The sequence below is a fragment of the Ambystoma mexicanum genome, chromosome 9 (genome assembly GCF_040938575.1).
Source record: "Ambystoma mexicanum isolate Mex_15411 chromosome 9, UKY_AmexF1_1, whole genome shotgun sequence".
Classification (NCBI taxonomy): Eukaryota; Metazoa; Chordata; class Amphibia; order Caudata; family Ambystomatidae; genus Ambystoma; species Ambystoma mexicanum.
The window spans coordinates 1,106,273,894-1,106,294,693 of NC_090931.1; positions in this window are offsets into that span (position 1 = coordinate 1,106,273,894).

Here is a 20,800-nt window from a genome sequence, read left to right on the forward strand (position 1 = left end):
GAGTGTGCAATCCTACACTCCTGATAAAGAGTCCACCAGGGCTCCTGCCCCTAGTGTCCAGAGCAGCGTAGGACACTCAGGATCACCACCACCTTCCAAGCGGAAGAGGAAGAGTGCTCGTCCGGCACAGGCTGATGCCCCAGACACGGCTACACAGTCCGGCCCGTCGAGGAAGCCCAGCTTCACGGATGCCGAACTGAATGCACTTGTCGAGTATGTGTCCGCACATGATAACGAAATGGTCATTGTTGCAGGATCCAAGACCACACCTGCACAACGCCAGGCACACTGGCAGACCGTTGCAGACATCGTAAGTGCCCTTGGAATCGTGAGGCGCACAGCCAATGATTGCTATAAGCGCTGGAATGACCTAAAGCGCAGGGCAAAGAATAAGCTGGCCTCAAGTCATGCCGCAACTCTAGTGACTGGAGGTGGGTCTCCAGTAGAAGACATGGAACTCACTCCACATGAGTCAGTCGCTGGGACCTACGTCACGGAGGAACAGATCCAAGGCGTGGGAGATCTGCCTGATTATGAGGCATTGTCCGGTGAGTGCACATGCATGTGTGTGTCATCCATGTGCATGGTGTGTGTGTGAGGGCTTCTGTTTGTGTGCCAGGTGAGGGTGTGTGCGCCTGAGTCGTTTGGGTCACCCATGTGCTTCATGCAATACATTCTGCGCAACAGCATTTGGCCATAGCAGTATCCCATCTGCCAACAGTAGACATCTAGCCCAATAGCACGCCAGTTGCCCTTGAAGTGTCACCTTGCCACAACATTGTTGCTTATTTTTCTCTGTTCATTCAGGCAGATTGTTTGCATTCCACCACTTTTACTAGGCATTTCTCAGTCCTCTAGTCACATGTCTGACATGGCTATGGTAAAGTGGAGTGACTTTGTTACCTGGATATCATTTGTTTAGACATGTCCCTGTGCAATCTGACCATTTTGGACTGGCAGCTCCAGGTGAAAAATCAGACCTGTTTGAATTAGAAAAGCTATTACATGAGGGAACTGGACTGAATGAATAAGTGCTGCCCTCCTCTCCATCTTCACTCAATAGTAATGGTACATGCCATCTGTGTGATGGCATGTGTATTTCACCTGGCAATCACAGGCCAATGTGTGATGCCACTGCCAGGCAGCATGCAGAAAATGTGTTCATCTTCCATCTTGGTGTCATCAGTGTGTGCCATTTGCCTACCCTTCATACGCAGTGAGGGTGCATGCATGGGAGGGTTTAGTCATGTGGGACATGTGTCAATGAAGTACTGGTTCTGTTGCCTCTCAGCCCTCATTGTGTGCCATGGTGCTAATGCCTGTTTCCATTTGTTTGCTTTTATGTCTTTGCAGGGGAAGACGCACCTGATACTGCTGGGGTTGTGGAGATGGTGCAGACCCAGGAGGGGTCTGAGGGCCGACCGACCACCAGTGAGGGACGTGGTGTGGTGGTGGGTGAGAACAACAGCAATAAGCACCCACAACTGCTGCAGGTCGTGCTCTCAAGGGGTGTCTCTGGCTGCACCTCCCCCGAGCTGTACTCAGGTGTTGATTCGGATGATGAGACCTACGTGCCGTCGCAGGTGAGTGTTCCTGGGAGGGATTCTGTTCTGTCCCACCCACCTGCACCAGGGTCAGAACCCTCAATGGGGATGTCAGTGTTGGCAGCTACGCCTTTGGTGGTTACGGATGCAGGGTCACACTCCGTGACATCTGATCCTGTTCCTGGGCCAGCAGTTCAGAGGGGGAATGCAGTCCTGCAGCCTCAGGCAGTGCCGGCACAGCAAGGCGCAGTTCGCCTTGTCCCAGACAGGTGTGGTGCCCGCCGATGTGGTGGCCGTACGCCACCTGGCAATACCGCATGGGAGCAATCCATTTACGGTATGGCAACCCAACAGGCAGCATTATCAGAGATGATGGCTCAGGCCATGGATAGGATGGCCACTTCCATTGTCCCCCCCGAAAGGCTGATGGAGCGACTACAGCAGGCAACCGACTCCATCTGCCAGTCACACAGGGAGGACATGTTGGCGTCCAACAGGGAGATGTGGGCGGCACTGGCAACTCTGCAGGAAGCCATCTCCATAGAGTCCCAGGGCCACAGGGAAGCCCTGAGGCTGGAACTCCTTCACCTCAGGACGACTCTTGTTGAGCTTGAGGCTTCAACAAACCGAAGGACAGAACAGCAGCTGGAGCGTCTCACCCGTATGCTCTCAGCTGAGATGCAGGCAACTAGGGCGGAGGTCCGGGCATCCCGTGAGTTGTTGCATGGGGACCTCCGCACACTCATCCTCCAGAACGAGACCTACCACACCCGCATGCTTGCAGCCATGGAGGAACAGACTAGGGCCTTGCGTGGGCTGCCTCCCATAGTGCCACCACCTCCGGATGCAGCTGCACAGGGTGATAATAGCGACAGAAGTGATACTCCCACAATAGGGTAGCCGTGTGGGCCATGAGCCCATGGAGGTTTTTTTTTTTCGCAAGATCCACACAGGTGGGTTTTGGTGTGCACCCTGTCCTCGGACCTCCTGGGTGCCCTCCCCAACCCCCCCGGGCCCATTAATGGCCATTTTTGATATTTTTTTTTCTTTTTTTTTTTTGGGACAGTGTGTTGCCTTGTGTGGCTCCCGTGGGCATACGCTGCATTGTGGCTGGGCACATGCAGGCTTGTCATGTATTTGGTTCAGATGCTTGGGTTTTTGTCACACACACCCCTCCTGCTTCCCGTTTCCATGGGCTTGCAAAGGGTGTGCCCAAGTGACATTGACGTACATGGTGACATTGGACTCCCACTACATGTGTGGGTAGTCTAGGCAATACTGTGTATACATTCCTAGTGCATATTGCTGTTGTGTTGTACACTGCATGTTGCATTGATGTGTAACTCGTCATCCATGTCTACCTCCTAATTTGCAGGTCCTTTCCTCATGTCTACACAAGGCCCTCTACTTTGGAGATGGGGTCCATGTTGGCAGCAGTGCACCGACAACTCTACATGGCGGCAACACTGTACAGTTGGAAGTGGTGGGAGTGCAGCCATTTCCAGGTGGTGAGACTACTGATTCCTTACATTCGTAATGTCATGTTAATGGTAGTTTTGAGGGTCAGTAGCTGATAAGTGTTATTGCTAAATACCTGCTCAAGTGTGTTGTTGGTCCTGCATTACTGTGAGCATTTCAGGTGTAGTGAGTTTCAATTAGGGACACTGTACTTTGTGACACTTGTGTCATGTTGTGGGGATTACTTTGTTTACCTGCACATAGCATGACATGGCACGGTGTGTCGTGTGGCGGTGCTGGGGATGGGTTGGGTGACATGGCACTGTCCTCATGTAGCATTTTGCAAGTGGGTATTCATTTTAGCTGCATGAATGTGTCTTTTCACGAAACTGCATTGGTGGTGTCTGTGTAGGTAGGGATGCACACATTGTAACACTTCCAGGTGAACAATCTCAGGCTGATATGGTTTTGACGGTTGATTCTCCAGACATTCAGGATCAGTGTCAGGTTGAGTCATTATTGATTGTAAGATGGTATGTGCCAGGGCAGTGTGCACTCCACAGGGGTGTGATTTCTATGTGAAGTAATTAGCCACTAGCTGTGTACGGGCTGCCTCCCCCGTGCCCTTTCCCCTCCCATGCGCAGCGGGCGTGCATGTGGTTAGGGATGTGGGGGCACCACCATGTCCACGGCCAGGCCCCGGCGTGTTGCAACGTTGTGCAGGACACATGCTGCCACTATGATCCTGCACACTACTGGGGGAGCGTATAACAGCTGCCCGCCAGAACGGTCAAGGGAGCGAAAGCGTGACTTAAGCACTCCGAATGTGCGCTCCACTATGCCCCGGGTTGCAATGTGGCCTGTGTTATATCTTACCTCGGGTGGCGTGGTGGGGTTACGAATTGGCGTCATCATGTGGGGGCTGAGAGGGTAGGCACTGTCCCCTGTGGAGGTGGTGATGGGTATCATTGGTGGGGTTGTGATCTTGCTCAGTATCTGACATGCATGCATGTGCAGTGGCATTCATACTCACCAAGCAGCCATGTATCACCATGCCGCCCAGCTTCTAGGTCCCGGCTTAGGGTGGACATTCGGTAAATGAAGCTGTCGTGGGTGGACCCGGGATAGTTGGCATATACTGAGGTGATGATTCCCTTGGCATTGCATACTACCTGCACGTTGATGGAATGCCAGTGCTTGCGGTTCCTATAGATGTGCTCAGATGCCCTGGGGGGACGTAGGGCCACATGGGTGCAGTCGATGGCACCTAGCACTTTGGGGAATCGTGCCACACCGTAAAAATCCAGGGCGGCAGCATGCCTTTCTGCAGGTCTTCTGGGCAGGTATATGTGCCTGCGGACTGATGGGCGTGCAGTGATGATGTTCAAGACCTGGTGTAGGCAGCGTGACTGCGTGGCCTGTGACACCCCACCCACTATGGCACTTGTCCGCTGAAATGATCCAGTGGCTAAGAAGTGCAGTACATTGAGGACCTTCTCCAGGGGTCTGTGTGCTTGGGAGCACAGGGTGGGTGATGTGAGGTCATCCTCCCACTCACTCACCAGGTCCAGTATTATGTGTGGTGGAAACCTGTACCTCCCATACACCTGGTCATCAGGCATCCCGAAAAGGCTGGTTCTGGGTGTGAAAATTCTGGCCCTGACTATCCTCCTCCTCCTCCTTTGGTAGCCCACGGCCACTGCTGCTAGGAACGGTATATTCATCCTGGCGTCTGAGCTTGTCAGTTTTTTGTGCGCAAATTTATGCGTCGCGGGTCGACGTATGCCTGCTTTCTACTGGCGTACGTGTTTCTTTGCGCGTGTTGTGGGCGAGCGTGTGATACTTCACGCGCACCCCTGAAATCCAGTACCCAGGCCAATAGCGTGTGGAAATTTCCGCGCACCCCGGAATACACGTGCGCTGATGTACTCGCGTGTGTAAGTGGCCGCGCACCCCTGAAATACACGTACATAGGCCAATCGCGTGTACGCGCACTTTTGTCCAATTACACGCGATGACACTCTGACGTGCAGTCTTTCCACGTGTGCTCCAGCATCACGTGCTATGAGGGAAACACCCGTGCGGGTCACGTCACAGACGCGCTTACGCGCTGAGGGCCTTTGGTCCAATAGAATCGCGTATGCGTGCTGACACGCTTACGCGCTGAGGGCCTTTGGTCCAATAGAATCGCGTATGCGTGCTGACGCGCTTACGCGCCAAGGGCCTTTCCTCGAATTTCACGCTGACGTGCAGGATTTTCACGTGCCAAATCACTCCGTATCAAGCTGGCCACGTGAAAACACACGGAAGACCACGCTCCTGCCCAGAAAGCCGAATTACTGCCCCCCAGTGCCCTGAGCAGCCTCCCACGTGCCATCTGCTGCTGCCTGCCTGCCTGCTGCCACCGTGCCCTGCCATTTGGTGCCTGCACATCAGCCATCTGCAGGGGTCCAGATGCTGTGTCCACCCCTGCTGGAACAGAAGACTCCCGACTGGGATAACATCGCTCCACAGCCCAGCCCCAGGACCCAGTTGCCCACCCACTCCTGCCTCTGGGGTTGCCATGTCGGGCACTTCAACATCTGGCACCAGTGGCAACCCCAGGCCAGAGGGGCAGAGGGGCACCAGCTTCACTGCCACCGAAGTTGGTGTCCTGGTGGAGCATGTCCTGGCGCAGTATGATGCCCTCTTTGGATCGTCCCGCGCCAGCAAGGAAGGACGGGAGAGGATCTGGGCCGACTGTGTGGTTGCCATCAACGCGGAGGGGGTGGCAACCCGCGACGTCCAGAAGATCAAGAAGCGCTGGGAGGACTTGAGGTCCAGGACCCTCGTGAAGGCCCGGCGCCTCGTGGAGGGGGGCCGGTGCCGCATGAGTTCCATCCAGATGAGGGTCCTGGAATGCGTACGCCCAGCGCTCCACGCCCAGATCCTTGAGAGGGAGACCCATCTGGAGTTGAGCGGTAAGTGGCCAAGCATTGCTGTGTGAGATAGGGCATGTTGCGGTGTGCTGGTTGTCTGATACTTGCCTGTATGTGTGACATAGGCCATGTATGCATGTATGTGTGCAGGGACATCATGGTAATGCATGTGCGACCAGTGATGTGTGAACCACATGGTTGTTGCATGTGTTTAAATGCGACATGGGGAGCCTTATGCAGATTTTACACATGAGAGCATGCCAGTCTCTGTTCCTGGAAATGGGTGGGGGTGAGGGATGGGTGCCGATGCCAGGTACATATATGGTAGCCATGTCTGTGTGCCTGACCTGCGTGTCTGTGACTTGTGAATGCCATGGATGCATGACACATGTGTGTGACAATGCAGAGATTCACTGATGCAGCCTAGTTATCCTTGTATCCGCTGTGTTTGGGGTGTATGAGGCCAGATGGATGTAACTGAGGTGAAGTGTGTGCATGTGATAGGCATGACCCATGATGCATGTGAGTTCCATATCATTGTATGTTTCAAGAGTCCATTGGACATGTATGGAAATGTCCATGGCATGCACCATGCCTGTTACTGTGTGTGTTTTGCCTGGACTGACCCATGTGTTGTGGAGGGACATGATGGAAGTGTACTTTGACAGTGGTACTCATCTGCTATTGCTTCCTGTCTAGGGGACCATTGTAAAGTACCCTGATGCTTGTGTTCTATGTCTCCCTCTACGCAGCGGCTAGTGAAGAAGAGGGCAGAGACGGCGCTGTGGAGCAAGGCGGCGGGGATGCCCCCACGGCTGCAGCGGAAGGGGTGGGTGAGCCCCCACAGGGGCCTGCTACGGCGGAAGACGGTGAAGAGCCATCCAGGTTGGTGGTTTCCACAGAGGAAGAGGAGGCCGCCACTGAGGCACACATGGGGCCTGGTGGGGGCATCCCTGCTGGTGCAAGTGGTGCAGTCCAGGGGCAGGGGCAGGAGGCAGCACAGGTCACCGTGGAGGGGCCTGTGCATGTCGCTGTCCCTGACCCTGTGAGTGCACCACCATGCACCAGCAGGGATGCCCCTTTCCCAGGCCCGTCCGCAGGTAGAGGGGATGTCCATGTCACCTGACTCCCCTCCACCTGTGGACGAGGGGACCCGTGGCCGTATGGAGAAGGTCCTGATTGGGGTCGCAATGTGCGCGGGTGCAATTCGTGATGACGTGCGTGCTTCCCGGGAGGAGCACGCACGTCATCACGAAGAGCACCGTGCCGACGTGGCCCAATTGGGATCTTCCATGTTCGGGGGTTTCCTGCATGTGTCGGCCAATCTGGCGGCCCTCTCCTCCTCTGTGGAGGCTATAAGCCGGTCGTTCTCCTTGCCGTCTTCCGGCCCAGATGCCACCAGGGCCCCCTGTGGACCTGCCCTGACCAATGCACCCAACTTGGTGGGGATCCCATCCCTGCCACCGTCGGGAGTCGGAGGTCCAGCAGGGGTGGACACCACAGCAACTGTACCCCAGCAGATGGAGGATGTGCCGGCATCATCAGGCAGGGCACGTGCACGACGGCGTCGGTGGATTCCATCAGCCTGGCTGCCGTCGTGCTGGCAGAGGCAGTTGCGTCGGAGGCAGCAGCAGAGTCAACGTGGGAGGCATCATGGCTCGGGTCCATCAACATCGGAGGGGCAGGCATCGGCCGGTGGGCAGGAGGACCCAGGACAGGAAGTGTCTTCCGTGTGGCTGCGGTCGGGCCAGCAGATCGGTGCGGAGCGGCGGCGGGCGGAAGAGGCGCGGCTCACGATGGTCAGGGCGGAGAACTCCATGCGGAGGGCCCTGAGGCGGGCCGAGTGCCTCGAGGCAATCCGCAGGGGGTTGGAGGAGCAGATGGCGTCGTCCCTGCGGACCCTCGGGGCCATGGAACAGGACCGCCTCCGGGACATAGACGAGGAGTTTGATGATGCCCTGGCCCGGAACACCACGGAGTGAGCCGCTGGACTTGCCCGCCGCCTTTGTATATAGTTCTTTAATTTTAGGTTTCCTTTGTTTCTTCTTATGATTTGGAGTCGACGGACACTGCTCCACTTTTTGTATATACTTGCATTTTAGTTAGGGTTTTTTGTAGGTTTCCTTTGTTCAGTTGGGCTCATGGACCCTTGGATATTTTGTACATAGTTCTTCATTGGATTGTTTTTTTGTTTTTTTTTATTTATTCACCATATAGCAATGGTCTTTGCATTTATTTTTCTCTCTCAGATTGATTTTATTTTGAATGTGACTTTGGACAACATTTTTTTGGATTTGGAATTGTAGTTTTGATTTTTTTGGACGGACATGCAGCTTATCTTTTTTTCATTGCCATTGTAGTTTGTTTCATTTCATTTGCATTCAATTTTTTTTAATACAATTTTGTTTTCATACTTCACTGTGGTATCATCTCATTGGTTTCATGCATGTCGTGTTGGGTGTTTTCCCATTCAATTGCAACCATTGTGTGTGACGGACATGGGTTCATTTGCTTTATGAACATTGGGGGTGTAACATGTAATTTCCATTTCCATGTGGGTGAATGGGTTACTTGGTAGGGCCTTTTGGCTGTGGAGGCTGGGTGCAGGGGGACATGAGTGGGGGCCTGGTGGGGGCTGCCCATGGTGGCTGGTGGGTGGGGGTGATAGGGGACATAAGTGGGGGCCTGGTGGAGGGTGCCCCTGGATGCTGGAGGGTGGGGGTGGTGGGAGACATGAGTGGGGGCCTGGTGGGGGCTGCCCATGGTGGCTGGGGGGTGGGGGTGGTGGCAGACATGAGTGCGGGCCTGGTGGAGGGTGCCCCTGGATGCTGGGGGGTGGGGGTGGTGGGAGACATGAGTTGGACATGAGTGTGGGCCTGGTGGAGGGTGCCCTGCACTGCTGGGGGGTGGGGGTGGTGGGAGACATGAGTGGGGGCCTGGTGGAGGGTGCCCCTGGATGCTGGGGGGTGGGGGTGGTGGGAGACATGAGTTGAACATGAGTGTGGGCCAGGTGGAGGGTGCCCTGCACTGCTGGGGGGTGGGGGTGGTGGGAGACATGAGTGGGGGCCTGGTGGAGGGTGCCCCTGGATGCTGGGGGGTGGGGGTGCAGGGGGACATGAGTGGGGGCCTGGTGGAGGGTGCCCCTGCACTGCTGAGGGGTGGGGGTGGTGGGAGACATGAGTTGGACATGAGTGGGGGCCTGGTGGAGGGTGCCCTGCACTGCTGGGGGGTGGGGGTGATAGGGGACATGAGTGGGGGCCTGGTGGGGGATGCCCATGGTGGCTGGGGGGTGGGGGTGCAGGGGGACATGAGTGTGGCCTGGTGGAGGGTGCCCCTGCACTGCTGAGGGGTGGGGGTGGTGGGAGACATGAGTTGGACATGAGTGTGGGCCTGGTGGAGGGTGCCCTGCACTGCTGGGGGTGGGGGTGGTGGGAGACATGAGTGGGGGCCTGGTGGAGGGTGCCCCTGGATGCTGGGGGTGGGGGTGGTGGGAGACATGAGTTGGACATGAGTGTGGGCCTGGTGGAGGGTGCCCTGCACTGCTGGGGGGTGGGGGTGGTGGGAGACATGAGTGGGGGCCTGGTGGAGGGTGCCCCTGGATGCTGGGGGGTGGGGGTGGTGGGAGACATGAGTTATACATGAGTGTGGGCCTGGTGGAGGGTGCCCTGCACTGCTGGGGGGTGGGGGGGGTGGGAGACATGAGTGGGGGCCTGGTGGAGGGTGCCTCTGGATGCTGGGGGTGGGGTGGTGGGAGACATGAGTTGGACATGAGTGTGGGCCTGGTGGAGGGTGCCCTGCACTGCTGGGGGGTGGGGGTGGTGGGAGACATGAGTGGGGGCCTGGTGGAGGGTGCCCCTGGATGCTGGGGGGTGGGGGTGCAGGGGGACATGAGTGGGGGCCTGGTGGAGGGTGCCCCTGCACTGCTGAGGGGTGGGGGTGGTGGGAGACATGAGTTGGACATGAGTGTGGGCCTGGTGGAGGGTGCCCTGCACTGCTGGGGGGTGGGGGGGTGGGAGACATGAGTGGGGGCCTGGTGGAGGGTGCCCCTGGATGCTGGGGGGTGGGGGTGGTGGGCGACATGAGTTGGACATGAGTGTGGGCCTGGTGGAGGGTGCCCTGCACTGCTGGGGGGTGGGGGTGGTGGGAGACATGAGTGGGGGCCTGGTGGAGGGCGCCACTGCGATGCTGGGGGGTGGGGGTGGTGGGAGACTTGAGTGGGGGCCTGGTGGAGGGTGCCCCACACTGCTGGGGGGTGGGGGTGGTGGGAGACATGAGTGGGGGCCTGGTGGAGGCTGCCCATGGTGGCTGGGGGGTGGGGGTGGGTGGGAGACATGAGTGGGGGCCTGGTGGGGGATGCCCATGGTGGCTGGGGGGTGGGGGTGGTGGGAGACATGAGTTGGACATGAGTGTGGGCCTGGTGGAGGATGCCCTGCACTGCTGGGGGGTGGGGGTGGTGGGAGACATGAGTGGGGGCCTGGTGGAGGTTGCCCCTGGATGCTTCGGGGTGGGGGTGCAGGGGAACATGAGTGGGGGCCGGGTGGAGGGTGCCCCTGCACTGCTGAGGGGTGGGGGTGGTGGGAGACATGAGTTGGACATGAGTGGGGGCCTGGTGGAGGGTGCCCTGCACTGCTGGGGGGTGGGGGTGATAGGGGACATGAGTGGGGGCCTGGTGGGGGATGCCCATGGTGGCTGGGGGCTGGGGGTGCAGGGGGACATGAGTGGGGGCCTGGTGGAGGGTGCCATTGCACTGCTGAGGGGTGGGGGTGGTGGGAGACATGAGTTGGACATGAGTGTGGGCCTGGTGGAGGGTGCCCTGCACTGCTGGGGGGTGGGGGTGGTGGGAGACATGAGTGGGGGCCTGGTGGAGGGTGCCCCTGGATGCTGGGGGGTGGGGGTGGTGGGAGACATGAGTTGGACATGAGTGTGGGTCTGGTGGAGGGCACCCTGCACTGCTGGGGGGTGGGGGTGGTGGGAGACATGAGTGGAGCCTGGTGGAGGGTGCCCCTGCGATGCTGGGGGGTGGGGGTGGTGGGAGACATGAGTGTGGGCCTGGTGGAGGGTGCCCCACACTGCTGGTGGGGTGGGGGTGGTAGGAGACATGAGTGGGGGCCTGGTGGAGGCTGCCCATGGTGGCTGGGGGGTGAGGGTGGGTGGGAGACATGAGTGGGGGCCTGGTGGGGGATGCCCATGGTGGCTGGGGGGTGGGGGTGGTGGGAGACATGAGTTGGACATGAGTGTGGGCCTGGTGGAGGGTGCCCTGCACTGCTGGGGGGTGGGGGTGGTGGGAGACATGAGTGGGGGCCTGGTGGAGGGTGCCCCTGGATGCTGGGGGGTTGTGGTGGTGGGAGACATGATTTGGACATGAGTGTGGGCCTGGTGGAGGGTGCCCTGCACTGCTGGGGGGTGGGGGTGATAGGGGACATGAGTGGGGGCCTGGTGGGGGATGCCCATGGAGGCTAGGGGTTGGGGGTGCAGGGGGACATGAGTGGGGGCCTGGTGGAGGGTGCCCCTGCACTGCTGAGGGGTGGGGGTGGTGGGAGACATGAGTTGGACATGAGTGGGGGCCTGGTGGAGGGTGCCCTGCACTGCTGGGGGGTGGGGGTGATAGGGGACATGAGTGGGGGCCTGGTGGGGGATGCCCATGGTGGCTGGGGGGTGGGGGTGCAGGGGGACATGAGTGGGGGCCTGGTGGAGGGTGCCCCTGCACTGCTGAGGGGTGGGGGTGGTGGGAGACATGAGTTGGACATGAGTTTGGGCCTGGTGGAGGGTGCCCTGCACTGCTGGGGGGGGGGTGGTGGGAGACATGAGTGGGGGCCTGGTGGAGGGTGCCCCTGGATGCTGGGGGGTGGGGGTGGTGGGAGACATGAGTTGGACATGAGTGTGGGCCTGGTGGAGGGTGCCCTGCACTGCTGGGGGGTGGGGGTGGTGGGAGACATGAGTGGGGGCCTGGTGGAGGGTGCCCCTGCGATGCTGGGGGGTGGGGGTGGTGGGAGACATGAGTGGGGGCCTGGTGGAGGGTGCCCCACACTGCTAGCAGGGTGGGGGTGGTGGGAGACATGAGTGGGGGCCTGGTGGAGGCTGCCCATGGTGGCTGGGGGGTGGGGGTGGGTGGGAGACATGAGTGGGGGCCTGGTGGGGGATGCCCATGGTGGCTGGGGGGTGGGTGGGAGACATGAGTGGGGGCCTGGTTGGGGCTGCCCATGGTGGCTGGGGGGTGGGGGTGATAGGGGACATGAGTGGGGGCATGGTGGAGGCTGCCCCTGCAATGCTGGGGGGTGGGGGTGATAGGGGACATGAGTGGGGGCCTGGTGGGGGCTGCCCATGGTGGCTGGGGGGTGGGGGTGCAGGGGGACATGAGTGGGGGCCTGGTGGAGGGTGCCCCTGCACTGCCGAGGGGTGGGGGTGATAGGGGACATGAGTGGGGGCCTGGTCGGGGATGCCCATGGTGGCTGGGGGGTGGGGGTGCAGGGGGACATGAGTGGGGGCCTGGTGGAGGGTGCCCCTGCACTGCTGAGGGGTGGGGGTGATAGGGGGCATGAGTGGGGGCCTGGTGGGGGATGCCCATGGTGGCTGGGGGGTGGGGGTGGTTGGGAGACATGAGTGGGGGCCTTGTGGGGGATGCCCATGGTGGCTGGGGCGTGGGGGTGGTGGGAGACATGAGTTGGACATGAGTGTGGGCCTGGTGGAGGGTGCCCTGCACTGCTGGGGGGTGGGGGTGGTGGGAGACATGAGTGGGGGCCTGGTGGAGGGTGCCCCTGGATGCTGGGGGGTTGTGGTGGTGAGAGACATGATTTGGACATGAGTGTGGGCCTGGTGGAGGGTGCCCTGCACTGCTGGGGGGTGGGGGTGGTGGGAGACATGAGTGGGGGCCTGGTGGAGGGTGCCCCTGGATGCTGGGGGGTGGGGGTGCAGGGGGACATGAGTGGGGGCCTGGTGGAGGGTGCCCCTGCACTGCTGAGGGGTGGGGGTGGTGGGAGACATGAGTTAGACATGAGTGTGGGCATGGTGTAGGGTGCCCTGCACTGCTGGGGCGTGGGGTGATAGGGGACATGAGTGGGGGCCTGGTGGGGGATGCCCATGGTGGCTGGGGGGTGGGGGTGCAGGGGGACATGAGTGGGGGCCTGGTGGAGGGTTCCCCTGCACTGCTGAGGGGTGGGGGTGGTGGGAGACATGAGTTGGACATGAGTGTGGGCCTGGTGGAGGGTGCCCTGCACTGCTGGGGGGTGGGGGTGGTGGGAGACATGAGTGGGCGCCTGGTGGAGGGTGCCCCTGGATGCTGGGGGGTGGGGGCAGTGGGAGACATGAGTTGGACATGAGTGTGGACCTGGTGGAGGGTGCCCTGCACTGCTGGGGGGTGGGGGTGGTGGGAGACATGAGTGGGGGCCTGGTGGAGGGTGCCCCTGCGATGCTGGGGGGTGGGGGTGGTGGGAGACATGAGTGGGGGCCTGGTGGAGGGTGCCCCACACTGCTGGTGGGGTGGGGGTGGTGGGAGACATGAGTGGGGGCCTGGTGGAGGCTGCCCATGGTGGCTGGGGGGTGGAGGTGGGTGGGAGACATGAGTGGGGCCTGGTGGGGGATGCCCATGGTGGCTGGGGGGTGGGGGTGGGTGGGAGACATGAGTGGGGGCCTGGTGGGGGCTGCCCATGGTGGCTGGGGGGTGGAGGTGATAGGGGACATGAGTGGGGGCCTGGTGGAGGCTGCCCCTGCAATGCTGGGTGGTGGGGGTGATAGGGGACATGAGTGGGGGCCTGGTGGGGGCTGCCCATGGTGGCTGGGGGGTGGGGGTGCAGGGGGACATGAGTTGGGGCCTGGTGGAGGGTGCCCCTGCACTGCTGAGGGGTGGGGGTGGTGGGGGACATGAGTTGGACATGAGTGGGGGCCTGGTGGAGGGTGCCCTGCACTGCTGGGGGGTGGGGGTGATAGGGGACATGAGTGGGGGCCTGGTGGGGATGCCCATGGTGGCTGGGGGGTGGGGGTGCAGGGGGACATGAGTGGGGGCCTGGTGGAGGGTGCCCCTGCATTGCTGAGGGGTGGGGGTGGTGGGAGACATGAGTTGGACATGAGTGTGGGCCTGGTGGAGGGTGCCCTGCACTGCTGGGGGGTGGGGGTGGTGGGAGACATGAGTGGGGGCCTGGTGGAGGGTGCCCCTGGATGCTGGGGGGTGGGGGTGGTGGGAGACATGAGTTGGACATGAGTGTGGGCCTGGTGGAGGGTGCCCTGCACTGCTGGGGGGTGGGGGTGGTGGGAGACATGAGTGGGGGCCTGGTGGAGGGTGCCCCTGCAATGCTGGGGGTGGGGGTGGTGGGCGACATGAGTGGGGGCCTGGTGGAGGGTGCCCCACACTGCTGGGGGGTGGGGGTGGTGGGAGACATGAGTGGGGGCCTGGTGGAGGCTGCCCATGGTGGCTGGGGGGTGGGGGTGGGTGGGAGACATGAGTGGGGGCCTGGTGGGGGATGCCCATGGTGGCTGGGGGGTGGGGGTGGGTGGGAGACATGAGTGGGGGCCTGGTGGGGGCTGCCCATGGTGGCTCGGGGGTGGGGGTGATAGGGGACATGAGTGGGGGCCTGGTAGAGGCTGCCCCTGCACTGTTGGGGGGTGGGGGTGATAGGTGACATGAGTGGGGGCCTGGTGGGGGCTGCCCATGGTGGCTGGGGGGTGGGGGTGGGTGGGAGACATGAGTGGGGGCCTGGTGGAGGGTGCCCCTGCACTGCTGAGGGGTGGGGGTGGTGGGAGACATGAGTTGGACATGAGTGGGGGCCTGGTGGAGGGTGCCCCTGGATGCTGGGGGGTGGGGGTGGTGGGAGACATGAGTGGGGGCCTGGTGGAGGCTGCCCATGGTGGCTGGGGGGCGGGGGTGCAGGGGGACATGAGTGGGGGCCTGGTGGAGGCTGCCCATGGTGGCTGGGGGGTGGGGGTGATAGGGGACATGAGTGGGGGCCTGGTGGGGGCTGCCCATGGTGGCTGGGGGGTGGGGGTGGTGGGAGACATGAGTGGGGGCCTGGTGGATAGTGCCCCTGGATGCTGGGGGGTGGGGGTGCAGGGGGACATGAGTTGGACATGAGTGGGGGCCTGGTGGATGGTGCCCTGGATGCTGGGGGGTGGGGGTGCAGGGGGACATGAGTTGGACATGAGTGGGGGCCTGGTGGAGGGTGCCCATTGTGGCTCGGGGGTGGGGGTGATAGGGGACATGAGTGGGGGCCTGGTAGAGGCTGCCCCTGCACTGCTGGGGGGTGGGGGTGATAGGTGACATGAGTGGGGGCCTGGTGGGGGCTGCCCATGGTGGCTGGGGGGTGGGGGTGGGTGGGAGACATGAGTGGGGGCCTGGTGGGGGATGCCCATGGTGGCTGGGGGGTGGGGGTGGGTGGGAGACATGAGTGGGGGCCTGGTGGGGGCTGCCCATGGTGGCTCGGGGGTGGGGGTGATAGGGGACATGAGTGGGGGCCTGGTAGAGGCTGCCCCTGCACTGCTGGGGGGTGGGGGTGATAGGTGACATGAGTGGGGGCCTGGTGGGGGCTGCCCATGGTGGCTGGGGAGTGGGGGTGGGTGGGAGACATGAGTGGGGGCCTGGTGGAGGGTGCCCCTGCACTGCTGAGGGGTGGGGGTGGTGGGAGACATGAGTTGGACATGAGTGGGGGCCTGGTGGAGGGTGCCACTGGATGCTGGGGGGTGGGGGTGGTGGGAGACATGAGTGGGGGCCTGGTGGAGGCTGCCCATGGTGGCTGGGGGGCGGGGGTGCAGGGGGACATGAGTGGGGGCCTGGTGGAGGCTGCCCATGGTGGCTGGGGGGTGGGGGTGATAGGGGACATGAGTGGGGGCCTGGTGGGGGCTGCCCATGGTGGCTGGGGGGTGGGGGTGGTGGGAGACATGAGTGGGGGCCTGGTGGAGGGTGCCCCTGGATGCTGGGGGGTGGGGGTGCAGGGGGACATGAGTTGGACATGAGTGGGGGCCTGGTGGAGGGTGCCCATGGTGGCTGGGGGGTGGGGGTGCAGGGGGACATGAGTGGGGGCCTGGTGGAGGGTGCCCCTGCACTGCTGAGGGGTGGGGGTGATAGGGGGCATGAGTGGGGGCCTGGTGGGGGATGCCCATGGTGGCTGGGGGGTGGGGGTGGTTGGGAGACATGAGTGGGGGCCTTGTGGGGGATGCCCATGGTGGCTGGGGCGTGGGGGTGGTGGGAGACATGAGTTGGACATGAGTGTGGGCCTGGTGGAGGGTGCCCTGCACTGCTGGGGGGTGGGGGTGGTGGGAGACATGAGTGGGGGCCTGGTGGAGGGTGCCCCTGGATGCTGGGGGGTTGTGGTGGTGAGAGACATGATTTGGACATGAGTGTGGGCCTGGTGGAAGGTGCCCTGCACTGCTGGGGGGTGGGGGTGGTGGGAGACATGAGTGGGGGCCTGGTGGAGGGTGCCCCTGGATGCTGGGGGGTGGGGGTGCAGGGGGACATGAGTGGGGGCCTGGTGGAGGGTGCCCCTGCACTGCTGAGGGGTGGGGGTGGTGGGAGACATGAGTTAGACATGAGTGTGGGCATGGTGTAGGGTGCCCTGCACTGCTGGGGCGTGGGGGTGATAGGGGACATGAGTGGGGGCCTGGTGGGGGATGCCCATGGTGGCTGGGGGTGGGGGTGCAGGGGGACATGAGTGGGGGCCTGGTGGAGGGTTCCCCTGCACTGCTGAGGGGTGGGGGTGGTGGGAGACATGAGTTGGACATGAGTGTGGGCCTGGTGGAGGGTGCCCTGCACTGCTGGGGGGTGGGGGTGGTGGGAGACATGAGTGGGGGCCTGGTGGGGGATGCCCATGGTGGCTGGGGGTTGGGGGTGCAGGGGGACATGAGTGGGGGCCTGGTGGAGGGTGCCCCTGCACTGCTGAGGGGTGGGGGTGGTGGGAGACATGAGTTGGACATGAGTGGGGGCCTGGTGGAGAGTGCCCTGCACTGCTGGGGGGTGGGGGTGATAGGGGACATGAGTGGGGGCCTGGTGGGGGATGCCCATGGTGGCTGGGGGGTGGGGGTGCAGGGGGACATGAGTGGGGGCCTGGTGGAGGGTGCCCCTGCACTGCTGAGGGGTGGGGGTGGTGGGAGACATGAGTTGGACATGAGTGTGGGCCTGGTGGAGGGTGCCCTGCACTGCTGGGGGGGGTGGTGGGAGACATGAGTGGGGGCCTGGTGGAGGGTGCCCCTGGATGCTGGGGGGTGGGGGTGGTGGGAGACATGAGTTGGACATGAGTGTGGGCCTGGTGGAGGGTGCCCTGCACTGCTGGGGGGTGGGGGTGGTGGGAGACATGAGTGGGGGCCTGGTGGAGGGTGCCCCTGCGATGCTGGGGGGTGGGGGTGGTGGGAGACATGAGTGGGGGCCTGGTGGAGGGTGCCCCACAGTGCTAGCAGGGTGGGGGTGGTGGGAGACATGAGTGGGGGCCTGGTGGAGGCTGCCCATGGTGGCTGGGGGGTGGGGGTGGGTGGGAGACATGAGTGGGGGCCTGGTGGGGGATGCCCATGGTGGCTGGGGGGTGGGTGGGAGACATGAGTGGGGGCCTGGTTGGGGCTGCCCATGGTGGCTGGGGGGTGGGGGTGATAGGGGACATGAGTGGGGGCATGGTGGAGGCTGCCCCTGCAATGCTGGGGGGTGGGGGTGATAGGGGACATGAGTGGGGGCCTGGTGGGGGCTGCCCATGGTGGCTGGGGGGTGGGGGTGCAGGGGGACATGAGTGGGGGCCTGGTGGAGGGTGCCCCTGCACTGCCGAGGGGTGGGGGTGATAGGGGACATGAGTGGGGGCCTGGTCGGGGATGCCCATGGTGGCTGGGGGGTGGGGGTGCAGGGGGACATGAGTGGGGGCCTGGTGGAGGGTGCCCCTGCACTGCTGAGGGGTGGGGGTGATAGGGGGCATGAGTGGGGGCCTGGTGGGGGATGCCCATGGTGGCTGGGGGGTGGGGGTGGTTGGGAGACATGAGTGGGGGCCTTGTGGGGGATGCCCATGGTGGCTGGGGCGTGGGGGTGGTGGGAGACATGAGTTGGACATGAGTGTGGGCCTGGTGGAGGGTGCCCTGCACTGCTGGGGGGTGGGGGTGGTGGGAGACATGAGTGGGGGCCTGGTGGAGGGTGCCCCTGGATGCTGGGGGGTTGTGGTGGTGAGAGACATGATTTGGACATGAGTGTGGGCCTGGTGGAGGGTGCCCTGCACTGCTGGGGGGTGGGGGTGGTGGGAGACATGAGTGGGGGCCTGGTGGAGGGTGCCCCTGGATGCTGGGGGGTGGGGGTGCAGGGGGACATGAGTGGGGGCCTGGTGGAGGGTGCCCCTGCACTGCTGAGGGATGGGGGTGGTGGGAGACATGAGTTAGACATGAGTGTGGGCATGGTGTAGGGTGCCCTGCACTGCTGGGGCGTGGGGGTGATAGGGGACATGAGTGGGGGCCTGGTGGGGGATGCCCATGGTGGCTGGGGGGTGGGGGTGCAGGGGGACATGAGTGGGGGCCTGGTGGAGGGTTCCCCTGCACTGCTGAGGGGTGGGGGTGGTGGGAGACATGAGTTGGACATGAGTGTGGGCCTGGTGGAGGGTGCCCTGCACTGCTGGGGGGTGGGGGTGGTGGGAGACATGAGTGGGGGCCTGGTGGAGGGTGCCCCTGGATGCTGGGGGGTGGGGGCAGTGGGAGACATGAGTTGGACATGAGTGTGGACCTGGTGGAGGGTGCCCTGCACTGCTGGGGGGTGGGGGTGGTGGGAGACATGAGTGGGGGCCTGGTGGAGGGTGCCCCTGCGATGCTGGGGGGTGGGGGTGGTGGGAGACATGAGTGGGGGCCTGGTGGAGGGTGCCCCACACTGCTGGTGGGGTGGGGGTGGTGGGAGACATGAGTGGGGGCCTGGTGGAGGCTGCCCATGGTGGCTGGGGGGTGGAGGTGGGTGGGAGACATGAGTGGGGCCTGGTGGGGGATGCCCATGGTGGCTGGGGGGTGGGGGTGGGTGGGAGACATGAGTGGGGGCCTGGTGGGGGCTGCCCATGGTGGCTGGGGGGTGGAGGTGATAGGGGACATGAGTGGGGGCCTGGTGGAGGCTGCCCCTGCAATGCTGGGGGGTGGGGGTGATAGGGGACATGAGTGGGGGCCTGGTGGGGGCTGCCCATGGTGGCTGGGGGGTGGGGGTGCAGGGGGACATGAGTTGGGGCCTGGTGGAGGGTGCCCCTGCACTGCTGAGGGGTGGGGGTGGTGGGGGACATGAGTTGGACATGAGTGGGGGCCTGGTGGAGGGTGCCCTGCACTGCTGGGGGGTGGGGGTGATAGGGGACATGAGTGGGGGCCTGGTGGGGATGCCCATGGTGGCTGGGGGGTGGGGGTGCAGGGGGACATGAGTGGGGGCCTGGTGGAGGGTGCCCCTGCATTGCTGAGGGGTGGGGGTGGTGGGAGACATGAGTTGGACATGAGTGTGGGCCTGGTGGAGGGTGCCCTGCACTGCTGGGGGGTGGGGGTGGTGGGAGACATGAGTGGGGGCCTGGTGGAGGGTGCCCCTGGATGCTGGGGGGTGGGGGTGGTGGGAGACATGAGTTGGACATGAGTGTGGGCCTGGTGGAGGGTGCCCTGCACTGCTGGGGGGTGGGGGTGGTGGGAGACATGAGTGGGGGCCTGGTGGAGGGTGCCCCTGCAATGCTGGGGGTGGGGGTGGTGGGCGACATGAGTGGGGGCCTGGTGGAGGGTGCCCCACACTGCTGGGGGGTGGGGGTGGTGGGAGACATGAGTGGGGGCCTGGTGGAGGCTGCCCATGGTGGCTGGGGGGTGGGGGTGGGTGGGAGACATGAGTGGGGGCCTGGTGGGGGATGCCCATGGTGGCTGGGGGGTGGGGGTGGGTGGGAGACATGAGTGGGGGCCTGGTGGGGGCTGCCCATGGTGGCTCGGGGGTGGGGGTGATAGGGGACATGAGTGGGGGCCTGGTAGAGGCTGCCCCTGCACTGCTGGGGGGTGGGGGTGATAGGTGACATGAGTGGGGGCCTGGTGGGGGCTGCCCATGGTGGCTTGGGGGTGGGGGTGGGTGGGAGACTTGAGTGGGGGCCTGGTGGAGGGTGCCCCTGCACTGCTGAGGGGTGGGGGTGGTGGGAGACATGAGTTGGACATGAGTGGGGGCCTGGTGGAGGGTGCCCCTGGATGCTGGGGGGTGGGGGTGGTGGGAGACATGAGTGGGGGCCTGGTGGAGGCTGCCCATGGTGGCTGGGGGGCGGGGGTGCAGGGGGACATGAGTGGGGGCCTGGTGGAGGCTGCCCATGGTGGCTGGGGGGTGGGGGTGATAGGGGACATGAGTGGGGGCCTGGTGGGGGCTGCCCATGGTGGCTGGGGGGTGGGGGTGGTGGGAGACATGAGTGGGGGCCTGGTGGAGGGTGCCCCTGGATGCTGGGGGGTGGGGGTGCAGGGGGACATGAGTTGGACATGAGTGGGGGCCTGGTGGAGGGTGCCCTGGATGCTGGGGGATGGGGGTGCAGGGGGACATGAGTTGGACATGAGTGGGGGCCTGGTGGAGGGTGCCCATGGTGGCTCGGGGTTGGGGGTGATAGGGGACATGAGTGGGGGCCTGGTAGAGGCTGCCCCTGCACTGCTGGGGGGTGGGGGTGATAGGTGACATGAGTGGGGGCCTGGTGGGGGCTGCCCATGGTGGCTGGGGGGTGGGGGTGGGTGGGAGACATGAGTGGGGGCCTGGTGGGGGATGCCCATGGTGGCTGGGGGGTGGGGGTGGGTGGGAGACATGAGTGGGGGCCTGGTGGGGGCTGCCCATGGTGGCTCGGGGGTGGGGGTGATAGGGGACATGAGTGGGGGCCTGGTAGAGGCTGCCCCTGCACTGCTGGGGGGTGGGGGTGATAGGTGACATGAGTGGGGGCCTGGTGGGGGCTGCCCATGGTGGCTGGGGAGTGGGGG